The following is a 21891-nucleotide window of genomic DNA, read 5'->3' as shown; positions in this document are numbered from 1 at the left end:
GATCATAATCAAGCAATAATTAAGAACAAACACACAAACTGAAAAGAATGCTTGGTTTCTTAGCCATTACACATTTCTTGTACATAACTCAAAGCTTTGAAAAAATGAACCAGAGCTTTGTAGTGAGGATTTTGACATAGAAAGCCACACACATGTGAACTAGATATTGAAGGTGCTCATTGGTCTAACATGATCCTATTACCTGAAAAGTTGCAGAACATCAAGTTGCAAGAACATATTCCGGAATTGGGACTCATTAAAAATTGCATTTGTTTTGTTCTCTTGCATCTATAAACTAGCCTATGCCTCTCTGCTCTGTTTCAGAAACATCAATACACAAGTAATGACTGGTTTCTCGATTACTGTCGTCTATGTTCCATATGCATAGTTTAGAATAGTGCCACATACATGAAGTATAGCATATTTAAAATAGGTAGAGAACAAAAATGATTAAAGAATGATATATGGAGACCTACTTCCTGTTAATGCACAGGGAAAGAATTCTCCAGCAAGGATGATCAGTTTATACTGAGTGAGTAGGCGAAAACTTTTTTTTGTTGGGGCCATAGTAAAAGGTAAATTATGGGAAACTTTTTGGTTAGTTATCAGTTCAATTTGTTTTTATCTCTGGAGGGTACATACTGCAAAATTTAAAACATACTTATTTTATACAGATAAACCAATATGAAATAGAGCTGCAAAGTAACCAACACACACAAAATGCTGGAGGAACTCAACAGGCCAGGCAGCATCTATGGAAAAAAAGGTACAGTGATCATTTCCGGTCGAGACCCTTTGGCAAGACAGGAGGAAAAAAAGATGAGTAGAAGATTTAAAAGGTGGGAGTGGAGAGAGAGAAACAAGGTGATAGGTGAAACTGGGAGGAGAAGGGATGGAGTAAAGAGCTGGGAAGTTGATTATGGAAGAAAATACAGACGATGTTTGAAGCAGAGACTCAAAGGAAAAAGTAGATCAGTCTGACTTCTGAGTTTATTTCAGTGGGTAGTTCAAGCAGGCACTGCACCAGGTTTCAAACAAGAGAAAATCTGCAGATGCTGGAAAAGCAAGCAACACACAGAAAATACTGGAGGAACTCAGTAGGCTAGGCATCCTTAGAAAAAATACAGTCGATGTTTCAGTCCAAAACATTGACTGTACTTCCCCCCCCATAGATGCTATGTGGCCTGCTGAGTTCCTCCAGCTATTGTGTGTGTTACGCTGCACCAGGTTTTATCCCTCATGTATACCAAGCTTCATAAACCACCAGAAGTATGAAATCTACAGGTTGCTTCAGGTGACAAGATTTAGGTTAAAAATAGTAAGCAAATCTTCATTTAATGAAAGTGCCAAAAATGTTATAACATTTTAAAGATGTCAATTAGAACCACGTCTAAGACTGGGTGTGGTTATGATACTCAACATACTCAAATAGATAACTAGATGAATTAACGTAGAGACAGCACACCACAGATTCTGGGATATGGAGTAACACAAGATGCTGGAGAAACTCAACAGGTCAGGAAGCATCTATGGAGGGAAATCCAGTGCCATTGTCACTGAATTACTGAACTTTCAGTAAACTGCTCTCTCCTCATGATCTACCCACTTTTTTCCTACATTTGCCCGTCCACATAACACGATTTCTTTCCCCTCTTCCCACCTCATCATCCCTTCACACAGATACCCTTATTAGTTACCCTCCTCGACTATTCCCATCTGCCTTGCCCCACCTCCTTCACTAGATTCCATGCTCCACTCATCTCTCAGCCTGAAACATTCCAGATTGCTTAATGTCATTTCCAGTAGACAAGTGTAAAGGAGAACAAAATAATAGTTACTTTGGATCTGATGCATTACAAATAAAAATAAATCAGAACAATTTTTTTAAAACACAATAAATATAAATATGCAAGATAGCCTATGTACTTAAGAATGATGGTATGTCCATAAAGTGACACTAGACACAAAGTGCCTGACTGGAAATGATAAGGTAGTGGCAGGTGGAGAGTGGGTTTGTAGGTGGAGGTGTTGATCGGACTTGCCATTTGTACTGGTTGTCCTGGTGTGGATGCTATGTAGCCCCCTCCTTGATGGGAGTGGGACAAACAGTCCATAACCAGGGTGGCTGGGATGCTTCGTGGTGTTACTGCCTTTACCTCATACCTTTCTGTATACACACTATGTTGATGCTGGGTGGACTGGTGCCTCCGAAGGCACTGCAGTACTGTTTCCATACCAAGCAGCAGGATGCTCTCTACTGCACATCTATAAAATGATGTGAGTATAGGTGTTCAAAGCCCAGCTCTCTACAACCTCCTCAGAAAGTAGAGGCATTGGTGAACTTTCCCAATAGTGTTTAACGTTGACTGCTCATTTCCCTCCATTAATGCTGCCTGACCCACAGAGATTCTCCAGCATCATTTGTTGAAATAAATTAACTTGGAAGTTTGTTAAGAAAATATGTTGAAACTGTTTATTGACAGCAAGTAGGATTAGATACAAAATCTAGAAGGCTGGTCAAATCCAAAAAGTTCAATACTATGTAAAACACTAAGGATTCACTACTAATGTAATGGCTTCTCTGTAACGTTCACTGCTGAGGTAATGGTTTCTCTGTAGCAGCAAGGTTTGGGTTATGGCTGGTGATAACAGGACTGTGGTATGCATGTTAACCAATCAGGAGACTGTTGCTCTGTCTTGTAAATCTGGAAGGAGATTTTTCGCGATCTTTGGTCGAGGAGAGATGAAGAGGGAAGAAACGTATGGAGAGAACTGGTAGACCACCGGATGGAGTGGACTGGGATCTGAGGGTTCAAAGGTCGGCGACACTCGGAGGAGATTGATGATGGAAGAATAACAAATTCAAGAGCTCCAACATACACTTCTGACGTTTCCTTAAAATGGGTCCTTTTTTATTTTAATTACTAACCCTATATTCAGATTAAGATTCATAAAGTTCAATCATTTAATTGTATATGGTGTACTGTCTGATATTTTGCGTTGTGGGTTTGTAACTGGGCAGTACATTACACACATCCACACAAACATGATTTCTCAGTTTGGCGGGGCCAGAGGCCATTTTCCCCTAGACGAACACGAGCTGGCGGAGCCTGAGGGTTACAGCTACATATTCGGCTGCAGGAACTTTCACATTAAAATGATTAAAGCACCACATTGCCCAGAATAATTTGTCATCCTCTACAAAAGAAAGAGGCTGCAAGGATATCCTGTGCTAGTTTCTGCAGCTGTTATTGTCACTTAACTTCAGAGGTGTCATGATTCTTTACACTAACAAAAAGCCATCAGTGGCTGACTGCTTTTATTTCAGCCCATGAAATAGCTCAAGGAAGCCAGAACTTAGGCCAGCAATGCCAGTCACAAAACTGAAACATCAATGGTCTCGATAGAAAAGAAAACTTATAGCAAATGAAAAAGCCCAATATTCTTTACAGTAGTGCCCATAATTCAGGATGAAAATAAAAGGCACGGCTGCCAGTGCTCAATGTTGCAAAGATGAAAACTTGACAGTCAGGATTACTGAACTACAGATATGTGGAAACCGGTAACACCAGTTAGAGATTCCCAGCCCTCCAAGTGCATGCTTTTGCAGCGTTCAGGCACTGAACAGAATTTTAACTCCAAGGATAAAAAAGCAACAATGATGCCTGATGAAAAATAATGGGCTAGACTACACTGGTAGGTAGCTAGACATCTCAGAAGTGCCAGCTAACTGTAGCACACACATCGAAGCACTATAGACTCCAAAGCTTGAAGATGGCAGTGACAAAGCTGGAAACATACTGAAGGTGATGAAAATTTAACAAGCAGAAGTCTTAATTCGAACTGCTAACTGTTTTCCTCTCTCCAAGGATGCTGAATGACCTGCTAAATATTTGCAAAGCTTTGTTTTTCTTTTTAATTTCAGAGCCAGAAATCATTGGGAGCTATAATTGTAGAGGAAGAAACTACAAGCTGGGTCCAGAGCAAGGTGCCCCAACAACAAAAAAAAAGACAAAGGAGAACAAAATAATTGTTACTCCAATCCAATGCAGTACAAAAAAAATACACAAGAACAGAATAATGATTTTAAATGCACAATAAATACAAATACAAAAATAGCTTCTATTCATAAATGGACTACACATCTATAAAGTGATGCTAGGCGCAGGATTGTCTGCACATAATGACTGACAGGAAATGATAAAGTATAGTAGTAGTGGTTGAGGCTGTGAAAGGGTGGTTTAGTAGTGGTGTTGTTGATCAGCCTCACTGCTTGGGGAATGTAACTGCTTTTGCGTCTGGTGTGAACACTACTTAGCCCCCTCCCTGATGGGAGAGGGAGGGACCGTTCGTGAGCAGGGTTGGTGGGATCCTTCATGATGTTACTGCCTTTATGCCATACCTTTCTTTACATTTACACAAATCTTTACAAATAATCCAAACCATAATTACCGAACAATTTTTTCTAGCTTTGAAATACCAAGTGGAAAAGAACTTTCAGAACAGTTCATTCAAGGTTCCAGATTTTTAAAAAAACACCAGAGTGCAGTTGATTTTTCAGTATCTATCTTATATATCCCATTATTTATTCTGAAGAATGTGATAACAACTGGCATTCTTCATTTCTTTCCAAATCAGCTTGATGGCATCACAGTTACAACATTCCAAAGATCCATAAAATCTTGACAGTAAGTGATCTGACAAACAGGAAATCAACATCAGAAGATCCTCTTAAGTGTTGCTAGCTGATTTTTGTCAATAAGAGCAACTCTGCCACTGACCGGGAAACACAAGTCGGTGTTGGGAAAATACTACAGAAAGTAGTGGATATGGCCCGGTCCATCAAGGGGAAAGCACTCTCCACCATTGAGCACAACTACATGAAAAGCTGTCACAGGAAAGCAGCATCCATCATCAGGGATGCTCACCACCCAGGACATGCCCCCTGCCCCCTTCTGGCTGCTGCCATCAGGAGGAAGGTAGAGGAGCCTCAGGACTCATGCCACCAGGTTCAAGAATAGTTATTATTTGCAACCATCAGGCTCTTGAACCAAATGGGATAATTTCATTTACTCCATCACTGGAATGGTCCCACAAACTATGGATTCCCTTTCAAGGACATTTCATCTCATGTTCTCAGTATTTATTGTTTATTTATACGTTATTATTTCTTTCTTTTTGTATTTGCACACTGATTGAACACCCAGGTTGGTGTGGACTTTCATTGATTCTGTTATGGTTATTATTGTAGGTATTTATTGAGTATGCCCACAAGAAAATGAATCTCAGAATTACATATGGTGACATATGTTCTTTGATAATAAACTTACATTGAACTTTAAATACATAGCAAGTTATCTTTAGAGATTCAGAAAATTAAACAATTCTTAACCACAATAACAAATAAAACATCACACACATTGGAGTTGAGTTTCTCTACTGCATAAAATAGAACAAAATTTGAAAACTTACTGTAGATTCGAACAATGGTACAAATGCACAGAAACTGAAGCAAATAATTTTACTTTTGAATCTTTTTAAAATTAGTGAATTGCATTGCAAACTCATTCAAAATCCACATTACACAGCATTTCTTCTTGGCTTTCCAAACAGTTTATTACATACTCCTAATTATTTTTCAGGGTTTGGACACTGGGGAAAATGCCCATCTCTAATTGCCACAAGGTGGTGTCGCTGAAGTGCTGCAGGTCTTTCTGAAGAAGGTACTCCCAACTGTGCTGTTGCAGCTGAGATTCTAAGATCTGTACTTAGCAATCAAGGATTGGCAAGTTGATGTGGTGGGCATCCTGAAAGGAAATTAGCATTTTCTAAATAATATGCCTGTGAAAGAAGTAATGTTTATGTTGGTGGGTGAGGCTGCAAGAAATAAATGGACTGATTCATCTATAATGATGTCTTTTTTTTTGAGAGTTGCTGGAGTTGGACATCATCTACACCACAATCAGTAATGAAGAAGCCAAGGATCTAGTGTACTTAAGAGGAACTTAGAACATAGTGCGCACAATCTTGGGCCAACATTTTAACCTACTCACCCAACACCTACGTGAGGATCTCATTTGTTGATTTTAGTTCTGCCTTCAACACTATTTTCAGGAGTTGCTCTACAACAAGCTACAGCCTATAGCATCTGTCGGTGGATTACGAACTTCCTGACAGGAAGGAAGCAATACATAAGGCAGGGTTCCTACTTGTCTGATCCAATACCTATAAGCAAAGGCTCTCCACAGGGTTGTTTCTTTCTCCCCTCCTGCTCTCACTTTCAACAAATGAGTACATCTCCTAAACAAATCTATTCAAATCTTGAAGTTCATGGATGACACAAATGTAATTGGTCTCATCTCTAAAAAAATGAGGTGAACTGCTTTCAAGGAGGCAAACTGTCTTGTAGCATGGTGCCCTCGTAACAACTCAGAGCTTATTGCTATCACAACAATAGAATTGGGGATTGACTTCTGCCAACAAATCCCCACTGCCCCCTGCCCCCTTGGAAATTAATGAGCAAGCTATTTCTGTGGTCAAATCATTCAAATTCCTGGGGACTACCATTACCAATACATTGAACAGAGTATGTTACACTTATCACTAGGAAAACCCAGCAGAGATTGATCTTCCTACAGCAGCTTAGGAAACTTTGCAACTCAGGGTGTATCCTGATGAATTTTTACTCGCCATCATTGTGTGTTGTGACCATCTCAATCACCATTTAGTTTCCTGCCACTTCCTCCCCCTTCAAGTCTAGAAGCAAGTGGCCCACTCAGTAGAGAAGATCATCAGCTGGTAGCTATCAACATTAAAAGACTGTTATTCACCAGAGTGAAGAAAAGAGCCAAAAAAAAAAATTACTGCAGACTCCACCCACCCTAGCCTTCACCTAATCAGCAAATTGCCAATGAGATGCTACAGGTCCATCATCACCAGGCTACACATCATCTCCGAAGTTTCTTTCCTGTAGCTATCCAGCTTCTCAAGAAAACTCACTCAGGTGTAGTTCCTTAACTATCCTTGCACAACATCCTTGGTCTTTCCTGCTTCTCCTTGTTCTGTTGATAATTACTGAGACTGTCATATGTTCACAATTATTTAAGGTTGCTTATTGCAATATTGTCTTGGTTGCTATTTTGTTGTCCTTTATTGTATCGTCCTGTGTTTTATGCTTAGCAATGAACCACAATCAATTCTGCTATGTTTCACAGACTGGCAATAAAATGATTCTCTTACTCCAAGATCAGCTAAACCAGGGTAACCAACCTTTTTTATGCCATGGACCCTGACCATTAACTGAAAGGTCTGTGGACCCCAGATTGGGAGCCTCTGATCTAAACCAACTCTCCTACATAGCCCTTTATCCATGTGTCTAACTAAGAATCTTTAGAATGTCCCTAACATATCTGCCTCTATGCAGTTAATAGGCCACCATCTCTGGCAGCTTTTTCCGAGTATTTACCGTTATGTAAAAATCCCCCCTCATACTTCCCTCCAAACACCTTAAAATTATACCCTCATTGCCACTTTGGGAGGGAAGTCTCCGGCTATACACTTTAGCTATGCTCATCATCTTGTACAACTCTAATGTGTCACCTCATCCTCCTTCGCCACAAAGAGGAAAAGTACTAGCTTGCTCAACCTATCCACATAAAACACTCTAATCCAGGCAGCATCCTGATGCATCTTCTCAGCACCGTCTCTGAAGCTTCCACACACTTCCTATTCTGAGCAACCAGAATTGAGCACAATACTCTAAGTGCAGTCTAACCAACATTTTATAGGGCTGCTATATTACCTCACAGCTCTTAAACTCAATCCCCAACTAATAAAGGCTAACGCCTTATTAACCACCCCATTAACTTGTGTGGCAACTTTGAGGGATTAAGACTTGGACCCCAAGATCCCCTGCTTCTTCTACACAGTTAAGAATCCCACCATTAGCCTTGTACCTCTCCTTGAAGTTCAACCTTTCAAAGTGATTCACTTCACACTTTTATGGATGAAACTCCATCTGCCACTTTTCAACCAGCTTTGCATCTTGTCGATGTCTTGTTGCAACCTACGACAACCCTCTAACGTTATCCACAACACCACCAATCTTCAGGTCATCTGCAAACTTACTAAACTATCCTTCCACTTCCTAGTCATTAAAAAAAAAATCACAAAGAACAGGGGTCACAGAACAGATTCCTGTGGAAAACTGCAAGCACAGACCTCCAGGTAGAATACACTCCGTCTACTATCACTCTCCATCTTCTGTGGGCAAGCCAATTGCAAATTCACACAACCAAGTTTCCATGGATCCCATGCCACCTGACATGATGAACTTGTCAAACACCTAACTAAAATCCATAAACACCAAATCCTCTGCTCCATCTTCAATTTGAGTTGTCACCTCCTCGAAAAAGTCACAGGTTTCTGAAGCATGACCTACCCCCTCACTTAGCCATGTTGACTATTCCTAATCAGACACTGGTCGTCCAAATACTCATAAGTCCTGTCTCTAAGACTGTTCAAGGAGAGTTTGACCACGACTTACTTCAAAAATCACTGGTCTACAATTACCTTTCTTGAACAAAGGAATAACAGTTGCCATCTCCCCAGTCCTCTAGTACTATTCCCATGGCCTGAAGATGCAAAGAACTCACCGTCAATGGTGCGAATGTCCTGGTACTGGGATCATAAAGGTCCAACGACCACAGCTGCCGCCCTCTGTGTGAGCATCAACTCCCTTTTGATACACGTGGCCCCCGTTTCTTGAAAGTTCGCTTTACAACAGCTCGCTGTTATGAAAGACTTATATTAGTATCTGTTTTCACTAACCAAAGAGGATTTCACTTTTACAAAAAAAAACGTGTTTACGCTGAGAAAGACTACCATGACCGTGAAACCTTGTGCAGGCAGTTGTGTGCGCATACGTGTACTTGCGTATACGTGTACGCATGTACGTATGGAGGCGTGAACGTACATACGTATGCATGTATGTGCCAATTTTTTTTCCTCCAAATCGATTTTGGCTTGCTGTGTTCCTGATTTTGATAAGCGTAACTACACCGTACATACAATATTTCTACTTTATATAAACTGTATATTTATATCATTCCTGCGTTTACTGTATGTTAGTGTTATTTTAGGTTTTATGTGTTATTTGGTAGGTTATTTTTTGAGTCTAGGAATGCTCAAAAATTTTTCCCATATAAATTAATGGTAATTGCTTCTTCGCTTTATGACATTTCAGCTTAGAAACGGTTTCATAGGAACGCTCCACCTTCAGATAGCAAGAGAAACCTGTACTTATGATGTCAATTTTGCAAAAATTATTGATGGCCATGTTTCATCACTTTTCTTGGTCTCAATGGGCAAGAAAACAAATCTCAGGGTTGTGCAAGGTGAAATACATGTACTTTGATAATGAATTTACTTTGAACTTTGTAATTGAACTGTTTAGTCCATGTTTGAACAACTGGAGCTGACAAGTCAGGGCGAGACTCAAAAGGAGATATCAGTGAGCAGGTTATTAGCAAGTAAGTGGCACTTGATAGCGACATCCACTCTGTAGTGCTATCCACAGCTTCCATCACCAGATTGATTGCATGCAGACTAATAAGATAGTAATTAACCAAACTGAATGTTCTGCTTTTGTGAACAGTACATAACTTGACAGCTTTCCCATATGGTTGGGCATATGCCAGATTTTTTTTATTTGAAACCAGAAATCACAACTAGAGACCTTAAAGCAGCATAGATTTGATCTAGTTATGAGATTACTCAGCTGTCCTTTACATGCTATTTAGCATACAAATAATCCTAGGTTACAACTTCACTCAATACACAGCTTATGGTATATGCCTGGCACTGCACCCGCATTCACCTTTTGCAAGTTTTTAATAAAGTACTCTTGATCCCCTAATTTAACAGCTATAGATAGCATATCTCTCACCATCCCCAGAGGTTGCATACTATGGGTGATATACATGTCTATAGCAGCTCAGATGCCCAAATCTGCTTTCTCCTTTCTGCCATCTTACCCTTCAAAAAGGAGATGGTGCCCTCAGATCTTTGGTATTTCTAGTACTATGCAGTGGCCACTTCTATTCAGTTTATCATGGAAAGTTGCATCTACAACAGGTAATGAAAATGTCCCAACCTTCTCAAAGCTCTCTCCACAACTCAGTTCCTCCAGTCCCACCGACATCCTCAAATCTCTGCTGCACTGCATCATTTAATGGAATCCCCTATAGCAACATCCAACACACTATTCAACTGCTGCACAAAATCCCCAAGTCTTCATTGATGAAGGCCAGTAGGCCAAAAGCTGCCTTCAAGACAAACCACAACAATGAGAAACACTCAAGAACTCTTAGAAATGATGGAACAGATTAGTTTGAGCAGGAGGTATAAACATACAAGCATCCAAACACAAAATAGCTTTAAAATAAAAATAAAAATCTGGGTTCCAATGAACTGTGCCCCAACAGATGCTGCCTGAGAATATGTGTCCCTATATTTTGTTTTTATTCTAGAAGACTTACAAATACAAATATATAATAAAGCTATTAAAAGAAACATTGGTATGGTATATATTAAGATAGTGATGAATCAAGATAAAGATATGATCAGTGATCCCAAAGGGAACCACAAGCATTCAGTTAGCTGCAAGCAAGTAATTCCAAGATCGACCCACACTAAGCTTGGAACATACTAAATAAAAGGTTCTGCCAAATATGCCACATGGGAATCAAGCAATGAAGCTTTAGTACTAAATGAAGGAATCAACCTTTTAGCCAGGACCATTTAAGTGGACCTTCCTGACCCCGTCAACTAGATTACATTCATAGTTGGTCAGTAAATTAGACTCAAAGGCCTGGTTAAGAATGCACTAAAATAATTTTTGGAGACAGTAGTTTTGAAACATGTACTCAGCCCCCCAGCTGGACTTTAGTATGCGTCACATTATATACAAATCACAAAGTAGGCAGAAAAAAAGTTATTTTAATGTCAACTTTTAAAATTAAGTTGTGTACTCTTGAACCAGTGGAGATAACGTTACTCAATTTCACTTGCCCCATCACTGAACTGTTCCAAACCTACAGATACACTTTCAAGGAACATTCATCTCATGTTCTCAAAATTTATTGCTTTTTTTTGGATTTGCAGTTTGTTGTTTACACTTTAGTTGTTTGCCATCCTGTTGGCTGAAGTCTTTCAATGATTCTATCATGTTTCCTTGATTTATTGAGCATGCCTGCATGAAAACGGGATTGCACATCATCAACGCAAATACAAGGAAACCTGTAGATGCTGGAAATTCAAGCAACACACACAAAATGCTGGTGGAACGCAGCAGGCCAGGCAACATCTATAGGAAGTAGTACAGTTGACGTTTCGGGCCAATACCCTTTGTCAGGACTAACTGAAAGAAAAGATAGTAAGAGATTGAAAGTAGGAGGGATAGGGTTTCCCTTGTCTTCACCTGCCACCCCACTAGCTTCCGGGTCCCACATACAATTCTCCATAACTTCCGCCACCTCCAACGGGATCCCACTACCAAACACAGCTTTCTTCCCCCCCCCCATTCCTTCTGCTTTCCACAGGGATTGCTCTTTACGCAACTCCCTTATCCATTTGTCCCCCCCATCCCTTCCCACCGATTTCCCTCCTGCCACTTATCCTTGTAAGCAGAACAAGTGCTACACCTGCCCTTACATTTCCTCCCTCACCACCATTCAGGGCCCCAGACAGTCCTTCCAGGTGAGGCGACACTTCACCTGTGAGTCAGCTGGTGTGATATACTGCGTCCGGTGCTCCCAGTGTGGCCTTCTATATAATCGGTGAGACCTGACGCAGACAGGGAGACCATTTCGCTGAACACCTACGCTCTGTCTGCCAGAGAAAGCAGGATCTCTCAGTGGCCACACATTTTAATTCCACGTCCCATTCCCATTCTGATATGTCTATCCATGGCCTCCTCTACTGTCAAGATGAAGCCACACTCAGGTGGGAGGAACCTTATATTCCGTCTGGGTAGCCTCCAACCTGCTGGTATGAACATTGATTTCTCTAACTTCTGTTAATGCCCCTCCTCCCCTTCTCACCCCATCCCTGATTTATTTATTCCCCCCCTTTTTTTCCTCTCTGCCCCTCTCACAATCACTCTTTGCCTGTTTTCTATCTCCCTCTGGTGCTCCCCCCCCACTTTCTTTCTCCCTAGGCCTCCCATCCCATGATCCTTTACCTTCTCCAGCTATGTACCCCCTTTGCCAATCACCTTTCCAGCTCTTAGCTTCACCCCACCCCCTCCTGTTTTCTCCTATCATTTCGGATTTCCCCCTCCCCCTCCTACTTTCAAATCTCTTAACATCTTTTCTTTCAGTTAGTCCTGACAAAGGGTCTCGGCCCAAAACATCAACTGTGCTTCTTCCTATAGATGTTGCCTGGCTGCTGTGTTCCACCAGCATTGTGTGTGTGTTGCTTGCATATCGTCAAGCTCTGTGCATTACTCTCAAGGACAAGCATTCAGAGGTGTATAGCACACGGATATTGTATGAAGAAACACCTATAAATGGATCACTAAGATTGGAGAACCCAATGCAACCAGGGTTGTATATTTGATAATAAATTTACTTTGAGACACACACCCCCCCCCCCCCCCCACATCCTGGAAGCTTGCTCATTTACAATTGCCTGTTTTACATGGCCAGCAAAGAAATTTCTGAAATATGATAAATGGAAAATCTTGAAAGTACATAACTTATTTTTGTCTGTTGATATTGGCATTCATTATTTTTTTTTAAAATGATGACCAACTATTTTCAGCACTGTAGTAACCAAATTTTTAGTTTGTTTTCAACATATTTTCTTAACTTAGAAATGTATATAAAATAACATTTTTTCTGTTCAATCCCGGTTGTTCTTTTATTTTGACGTGCATTCTATCAAGGTAGTACATCACAACAGCTTTGGACAGAGGAAAAGAACTTTAACATAGTAAATTGTTCCATGGCACCTCACAGAAACGTACAAGATTTGACAGAGCTTAAAGGAGATCGAGGTCCAAAAGCTTGGTCAAAAACAAACTTCAAACAGGAAAGATAGGTTGAAAGACTGAGGCCAAGGAAGTGCATTCCAGAGTTTTGAGCTTCAGCAAGCAAAGCTCAAGTGAACATCAATCACAATGTGTTGATCAAATCAGCAATGGAACACAGATCAGAGGTTCCAGGGTCAATATGCAAATATGGGCAGCTTGGCAGCGTGGTGGTTAGCACATTGTTTTATAGAATCAGTGACCGGGGTTCAATTCCCACCACTGCCCGCAAAGAATTTGTATGTCCTCCCAGTGACCACGTGGGTTTCTTCAGGGTGCTCCGGTTTCCTCCCACAGCATCTATGGAAAAGAATAAATAATCAACGTTTTGAGCTCAGACCTTTCTTCAGGACTGAGAAGGAAGTGGAAAGACAAGGGTGAGCTGGAAGGGGATAGGTGAAGCCAGGTGGGTGGGAAAAGTCATGGGCTGGAGAAGGAGGAATCTGATAGGAGAGGACAGTAGACAATAGGAGAAATGGAAGGGGGAGTGGACCCATGGTAAAGTAATGGGCAGGTGAGAAGAGGTAAAATATCAGCATGAGGGACAGAGGGCAGAAAATTTGTTAACTGGAAATCAATATTCATGCCATCAGGCTGGAGGCTACCCAGATGGAATATAAGGTGTTGCTCCTCCACCCCAAAGGTGGCCTCCTCTTAGAACAAGAGGCGGCCATGGACTGAATCATACAGAAATGAAGACAACTTTTCTTGGCCACTAAACAAGGGAGACTAGAAGTTCAAACAAATCCGATGTGATAAGAAAGGAATTGAGAATAGTCTGGTTTGCACTACTCAGTATTCTGGAAAACAAACACCCAATTGATAGGATCATTTATTTCATCTCACTTTCTAAAAGTTTTCCTCCTTGCTCTCAACCAGAAGGCCACTTTTTGTATCATCTGCTCACTTCATCACATCTACTATGTTTAATTCTGAAATTGTGAACATTCATTATGAAAAGCAAGATACTGAGTACCAAGCACAAAGGACCCAGATGGTAACAAACTTCAAGTCAGAAAAATAGCACAACTGCCAAGTCCTCACCTCCCACCATTAGATAGTGGTGGATCCAATTTGCTATCTTTGATTGTACTTTAATTTGTTGACCAACCAGCAATGTATTATTTATTAAAAGCCTTGTTAAAATGCAAACTATATTAAAGCCTACTGCCCTTGTTGACCCTCTTTGTTATGGCCTCATAATGCATAAGTTACTAATTTATTAAATCCGTGTATTGTTTGAAATTCTATTTATACGAAGCTCACATTCAAAGTAAAATTTATCAGAGTAGATACATATCACCACATACAATCAAGATTTTTTTTCTGCGGACATACTCAGCAAATATATAGAACAGTAACTGTAAACAAACTGCAAATGCAGATATGAATAAATAGCAAAAAATAATTAGCATGAAATAACAATATAACAGAATCCTTAAATAAATGTAGCTATTCCCTTTTGTTCAAGAACCTGATGGTTGAGGGGTAGTAATTTTTTGTGAACCTGTTGGTGAGAGTCCTGGGGCACTTGTACCTTCTACCTGATGGCTGCAGCAAGAAAAGAGCATGGCTTGGGTGGTAAAGATCTTTGATGAGGGATGCTGCTTTTCTAAAGCGATGTTTCACGTAGATGTGCTCATGGTTGGGAGGGTTTTTCCTGTGATGTACTCGGCCACTACCGTTTGTAGGATTTGGCACTCCAAGGCACTGGTGTTCCCATACCAGGCCAAAATGCAGCCAGTCAGCACACTTTCCACCAATCATCTATAGAAGTTTGCCGAGGTTTCCATTGGCATGCCGAGCCTCCGCAGACTCCTGAGGAAATAGAAGTGCTGTTGTGCTTTCTTCACAAAAATATTTGTATGATGGGTCCAGGACAGATCCTCGGAGATAGTAACAACAGGAATTTAGTGTTACTGACCATCTCTATCTCTGATCATCTGATGATTAATGGCTCATGGACCTCTGGTTTCCCTCTCCTGAAGTCTACAATCAGTTCCTTGTCTATTGACATTGAGTGAGAGTTTGTTGTTATTACACCAGTCAGCCAAGTTTTCAATCTGCCTCCCGTATGCCAATTCATCACCACTTTGATATAGCCCACAACAGAAGGGTCACCTGCAAACCTGTGTATGGTGTTGGAGCTGTATTTCGCCACAAATTCATGGATGTAAAGTGAGTAGAGCAGGAGGATAAGCACACATCCCTGTGGTGCTCCTGTGCTGATGGAGACTGGGCAGGAGACATGAGGAAATCCAGGATCCAATGGCACAAGGGGGTATCGAGGCCCAGTTCTTGGATATTAGTGTTAAATGCCGAGCTGTTATCGATAAAGAACATCCTGATGAATGCGTCTGATCAGAACAGATGTTCCAGAGTATTCGGCCAGGTACTCTGGCTGGACTGGATGCTTTCCTTGGATTCACTCTTTGAAGGCAGCCTACACATCATCTTCAGATACTGACACCAAAGGATTTTGGGGAGACATGGGGGTTCTAGTGTTCTCATCAAACTTATTTTCAAGTGACTGTACATTCGCCTACAAGATGCTCGGTAGAGAGGATCTAACCCCCACCCCCCCGCTGGGTTTTCGGCCAGGGCCATGGCATTGACACTTAAATGTGCCACGCTTAACTGTTCCACATTCAACTGTTGAGCGCGAGAGCTGAAGATCATTGACGTAGTTTTGTAGTACGTTGCCAAGAAGAAATTTACATGCTGCAGGATGCCCTGGAAAGAATTGGCCTGCTGGAACTTAACTGCTTTAAAAAAATAACAATAATAATCGATGACTGAACATTAATTGCCCTCCAGTCCCCCTCTTATACCGCTCTTGTAACTGGGGGGGGGGGGGGGGGGGGAATAATGAAAGTAGTCGTTAGACCCTCTGTAGTTACTTTCCAGGCTGCTGAAAGAAATATTTCACCCAAACCTAATGAATTATCTGATGACAAACTCTTAATACTCCATTTCTATTTTTGATCCATCCAAAATTTGTGCATGTATTCATACATCAGTATCACTCCCCACTCCTTTATAAATTCAGTCAGAAAATACTCATTAATTGGACAAGCATATCCACCTCTTCTTACGGGGCCTCTAATAGGCTTTACTCTTTCCTTTAAAAAAAATCCTAAGATGTTTTGTGAAGAGTTTACTTGCCAAAATCTTTCATTCCCTTTCAAATATTCCTAGTTTCTCCTTTAATTCTCTATTTTTGCCATATACTCTAAATTCTGCTACAATAAAGACTTGTCTGACACAGGCCTCTCTCACCACAGTCCTTCCACTGCTTATTCTAATCTCTGGGCACAGAGTTCTAGACACAGAAACAAACTTTTCTCCTTGTGGGAAACCACTCTTTAAGGAACAGATCCAAAACCACTGATAAAAGGCTATTATTATTAATTTTCCTTCTGCACTCAGACTGAATGCCCAAGTTGGGCAGTCTTTCATTGGTTCTGTTGTGACTATATTTTTATAGATTTTTCTATGCTCACAAGAAAATGAATCTCAGGGTTGTATATGGTGACATAGTGTATATGTACTTTGATATTAAATTTTCTTTGAACTGTAATTGCTCTTCAAGTAGCTATTTCCATTCTACCTATACTAAATCAATTCCCACTCATTTAAAAAGTTTTCTTTAAAAGTTAGAGTCCTGACTTCCACTTTTGTTTTTAAAACATATGCAAGACCCCTTGATGGTCTTTACATTTACTATTATGATTGAAGAAAATGAGTAGCAGAACTAGATGGCAAATAAATGACAAGGACAATTGCACAGCAAGGCAATAGCACAGAGCTCAAAAAAACCGTCAGAAGACCAAGTGGACATTTCCAGGGATTTTACTACAAATATCAGAAAGTGATTTGCAACATGTCATTTTGCACACTGAATCCCCATTAAAAATGAATCACTAAAATTATCTTCCTACCATGCTTTATGAAGTTCATAACATCACTTCCTTGCCAAAACTGGCAGATTATAAGAAGTTACCTCGCAAGTTGGTGCGTGCATGCACAACTCTCTCGGGAACGTTTACCCAAATCCCTCCCAATTGTTTCAGAACTGAGGATCCACTTGTTTAGATGAAACACAGAACGCCAGGATTAACTACTGTATGTATACAGCATTTCTGAGTTTATTCATTTCCTTTAAATTAATCTCACAAAAATCAGGGAGGTACAATGAAAGTTAGCATTCCAAACCAAGATCTGCAATTGTGGAACAGTGTTCTTTTATCCACATTCTCAAAACACAAATAATCCTTCCCCTCCCGGGGAATCAAAGGATGTAGAGTTGAGGTGGGAAAGGAGTTGCTTTGAAGTGCAGCAAAAACATCATTAAATGCTAGAAATGGTATGGAGCCACACTTCCTTTCCCATTTGCGGCATTTATGTTCCAGATTCAGAACACTTAAATTACACAAAGATGGAGCTCAATAGAATTCAGATGTTGTTAGGTCCAGGTTCATGATTAAAGAATGCTGGGCACTTCATCAGCATCATGGTCAAAGTCATTTAGTTGGTCCAGATAAATATTACCAATAGCAGTTCAGTGCAAAACTACATCACATTCATTAGCAACAATTTATAATTTGCCTTGAAAATAAAATAATAACTGGGGTGTTGAACACAGAATTCACATTTCCTGATTTGCTTTCCAAGTTAATTAATTTGCATAAATACAAATAATCTTTATTTGGACTAAACAAAAATTTGATTAGAATCCTATTTCATGGATGGATAAAATTGCAGAATTTTTACAGAAATTAGAATGTGACAAGGAAATGCACTGAACTGTTTTAAAAAAATACTGAACCTACATATCAATTACCCTCAGTTGTAGCTTATCCATTTATTTATTTATTTACAGATACTTTACCATAGAATGAATATTGAGTACACAGAGAAGAACCAAGAATACATTATTAAATATAAATTAGCAACAGTTACAAACAAAAATTCTTGCTACTTTCTTTGGATTCTTGTTCAATGGATGGTACAAACTGGTTTCAAAGAAACTTTAATGTGTTTTTGCATCTCTTGTAGTGACCAAAAGGAAATGAGATTCAGCTAAAACCAAAAATCAGGTCTGCCACCGATAACTCGCAGGTTTCCATTACAGACCAGAGAATCTTACTTCTCAGGAGCAGAGTCACACAACACCCCTTCTATTTCTGTATTCCCCACACAATACCATCCCTCTGAGATGTGGACCTGAAACCCAAACATTGCACAGATGTTTCTTTTCCGCTCTTTAAGAAGGCAAGTAAGATTAAATTAGCTGAGCAAAATCCATAGCATTCTAAAAGCAAATATGTTAGAGACAATATATTTGTTCAAGATTGGGTGGAAATAATCTACACTGTCCCACATAGCAGGGAAGACAAAGAGTGCAATAGTTTGAGAATTGCTACCGCAAGAAACATTGCTTAATATTATTTAGAGTATCTTTAGCACCTTTCATCCCCAATGTGTTTCACATGTATGCTCTCCTTCCTGTCATTTACCAAAATTGAAAAACAAACGGAAACTGGAGGAGCAGATTCAGAAAGATATACAATGCTGGTATTCGGAGGAGACAAATGAGCTTCTACATGACTGCTATGAGACTCAGCTGCCAGCCTAAATAACTACATCATCACTACCATCAAAGACTTTATCAGCAAGTGCATTGTGAACATAGTGGGCCAAAGGGCCTGGACTGTGTTATGTTCTATGTAACTGTACCAATGAGGACAATCCAGTGTTTCTAAACTGGAAAGCATGAATGAACTGAGAGATCTACACTCTATTTAAATACAGGTCTGCAGCATTCAAATCAGGTAATCCTGGTCTTCATCAGAAATCAAGATTATACCTCCATAAGGAAATTCAATGAGACAGTGCAAGTGTTGTTTTTAAATAATACATTTTAGTTTCACTGCAACTGGCATGCAAAAATTTCTGTCAAATTTCAAAGTAAATTTATTATCAAAATACATACATGTCACCATATACAAGCTTAGGATTCATTTTCTTGCAACCAATCACAGTAAGTACAACAATAGAATTAAGGAAAGGCTACACCCACTGGAACGGGCAACCAATGTACAGAAAAAAAGTGCAAATACAAATAGAAGTAATAAATGAGTATTAATATCAAGAACATAAGATAAATAGTCCTTGAATGAGTTCAATGATGGGGCAAGTGAAATTAAGTGATGTTTTCCCCTCAGGTTCAAGACCCTGGTGGTTGAAGTGTAATAGCTATTCCTGAACCTGATAGTGTGGGTCCTGAGGCTCCTGTACATTCTTCCTGTTGGCAGCAATGAAAAGACAGCATGGCCTGGATGGTAAGGGTCCTTGATGATGGACGCTGCTTTCTTCCAACAGTGTTCTGTATAGCTGTGCTCAATGGTGGGGTGGACTTTACCCGTGATGGACTGAGCCATATGCACTACCTTTTCCAGGCTTTTCTCATACAAGGGCATTGGTGTTTCCATACTAGGCTGTGATACGAGTCAATATACCCTCCACCACACACCAAACATACACAAACTTCAAAGCAGAGGTGCTGACATACTTCCTTGCAATAGCACTTGCATGCTGGACCCAGGGCAATTCCTCTGAAATTATAACACCAAGGAATTTAAAGTTGCTCTCCATCTCTGATTCCCCCAATGAGCAATGATCTCCAGTTTCCACTGGTCATCAGCTCCTTCATCTTTCAGACACTAAGGGACAGGGTTATTGTTGTGGCACAATTCAGGCAGATATTTCAATCTCCCTTTGTGCTGATTCATCACCACTTTTCATTCAGCCCATGACAGTGATGTTATCAGCAAACTTATTGGAACTGTGCTTAGCTTCACAGTCATTAGTATAAAGCAAGTAGAGCAGGGAGCTCAGCACGGAGCCTTGTGGTGCACCTGTGCTGAGGGAGATGGTGGAGGAAATGTTGTTCCCAATCCAAACTGATGGGGGTCTGCAAGTGAGGAAATTGAGGATCCAGTTGCACAAGGAGGTACTGAGGCCTAGGACTTGAAGCTTTTGATTAGTTTTCAGCAGGTGATAGTATTGAATGCCAAACTGTAATCAATGCAGAGCATCGTGATGTACATTTCTTTGTTATCCAGATGTTCCAGGAAAGTGAACAACCAATGAAATGGCATTTGCTGTTGACCTGTTGGGATGATAGGCAAAGCAGAGTGGAAACAAGTTGCTTCACAGACAGGTGGTAATATGTTTCATCATCAACCTCTTAAAGCATTTCATCACAGTGAATGCAAGTATGACTGGACAACGGTCATTGAGGCAGGTTACCACGTTTTCTTAGACGCCAGTATAACTGAAACCTACTTAAAACATCAGACTGCTTAAGTGAGAAATTAAAAGATATCAGTGAACACTCCAGCCAGATGATCAGCACAAGTCTTTAGAATTTGGCCAGGTACCCAGTCTAGGCCAGATGCTTTCCATTGATTCACCTTCCTGAAGAATGGGCTCATGTCAACCTCAAGACTGAATTCACAGGGTCATCGGGGGATGTGGAAGTTCATGAAGGTGCCTCCATGCGTTGATGGTGAAAGCCAGCAGAAAAGGCATTGTGCTCATCCGGGCGGGAAACCTGGTGGTCACCTACGCCACTTGGTTTCCCTTTGTCAGGACTTGTATCGTTGCAGGTTTTGTTAAATAAAACATTTCAAAAAGATAATTTGGCATAGTGATCAATAGAGATTGATGTTAATAGGCCAAGCTTACCTCATCTACACAAATATACAAAAGGTCACCATCCTCTCATTTTCTTAAACAATTTCATACTAGGCTTCAAAAACTATATTGCATGCAAATCTATACAATAATCTTGATCCTATTTGAATTACTAAAATTTCAATGCTATAAGATCCTCCTATACAGTTCTGCTTTTTCTGAGATATGACCGCTTTGCTAACTGAAACATAGCACAAGCTGAAAATACAGGTTTAGTGTTTTTTTTAAATTAAGTGGAGTACCCTGACCCAGAACGGCAGTTCCCAAACACACAATCTCAAAGTGAACCAGAAAGTTAAAAGTAAACATTAGAACAGAGTCATTTACTTTGCTTCTGTGAGATTATCAAACCCTGTGAAGCATTCTGAACAAAAGACTGCATCAGTTCTACACTTGTGCTCCATTCAGTCATAAAAATATAAATACACACTCAAAGCAAATTTAATTTTCTCAGCCAAGTCTATTCGTGCTTTAACCAATAATTCTAACCAAGTTATTCCTTCAGTGAAGCAAAAAAATTCTCCAGAGTAGTATATCCTGAAAATAAGCTATCAATAATAAAAAAAATAAAGTCTTATAATATTCAGTCATTTTAATTGATTGTACAGGAGGTCTAATATTCAAATATACTGAACAAACTAATAGCACAGGATAACCATATGTCAGTCCAAAATGTTCATATTCTAGTTGCTATAACCCTTGTATTGTCCCTGGCAAAACATAAAGACATCCAAGAATGCAAAACAGCAAGAAATAAGAATGACCATGGAAATCAAATTTCATATAACCATATAACCACATAACAATCACAGCACGGAAACAGGCCATCTTGGCCCTCCTAGTCCGTGCCGAACCCTTAATCTCACCTAGTCCCACCTACCCGCACTCAGCCCATAACCCTCCACTCCTTTCCTGTCCATATACCTATCCAATTTTACCTTAAATGACACAACTGAACTGGCCTCTACTACTTCTACAGGAAGCTCATTCCACACAGCTATCACTCTTTGAGTAAAGAAATACCCCCTCGTGTTTCCCTT

At 40.1% G+C, this 21891-nt stretch overlaps 1 protein-coding gene across 3 annotated transcripts in view; it reads right to left on the bottom strand.

Annotated features, from left to right (window-relative positions):
• LOC132392531 (activin receptor type-1-like) overlaps positions 1–21891 on the bottom strand; it is a 119610-nt gene that overhangs the window by 88590 nt on the left and 9129 nt on the right. For 2 of the 3 annotated variants that reach the window (XM_059966518.1, XM_059966516.1), the window contains exon 2: positions 8655–8789. The exons of the other annotated variant lie outside the window; for it this stretch is intronic. The gene's annotated coding sequence lies outside the window, so the exon portion shown is untranslated. The remainder of the gene's footprint in view (positions 1–8654; positions 8790–21891) is intronic. 3 annotated transcript variants of the gene reach the window in all.

Source organism: Hypanus sabinus, chromosome 4 (genome assembly GCF_030144855.1).
Source record: "Hypanus sabinus isolate sHypSab1 chromosome 4, sHypSab1.hap1, whole genome shotgun sequence".
Taxonomy (NCBI): domain Eukaryota; kingdom Metazoa; phylum Chordata; class Chondrichthyes; order Myliobatiformes; family Dasyatidae; genus Hypanus; species Hypanus sabinus.
This window is presented reverse-complemented; position numbering and strand designations above follow the sequence as displayed.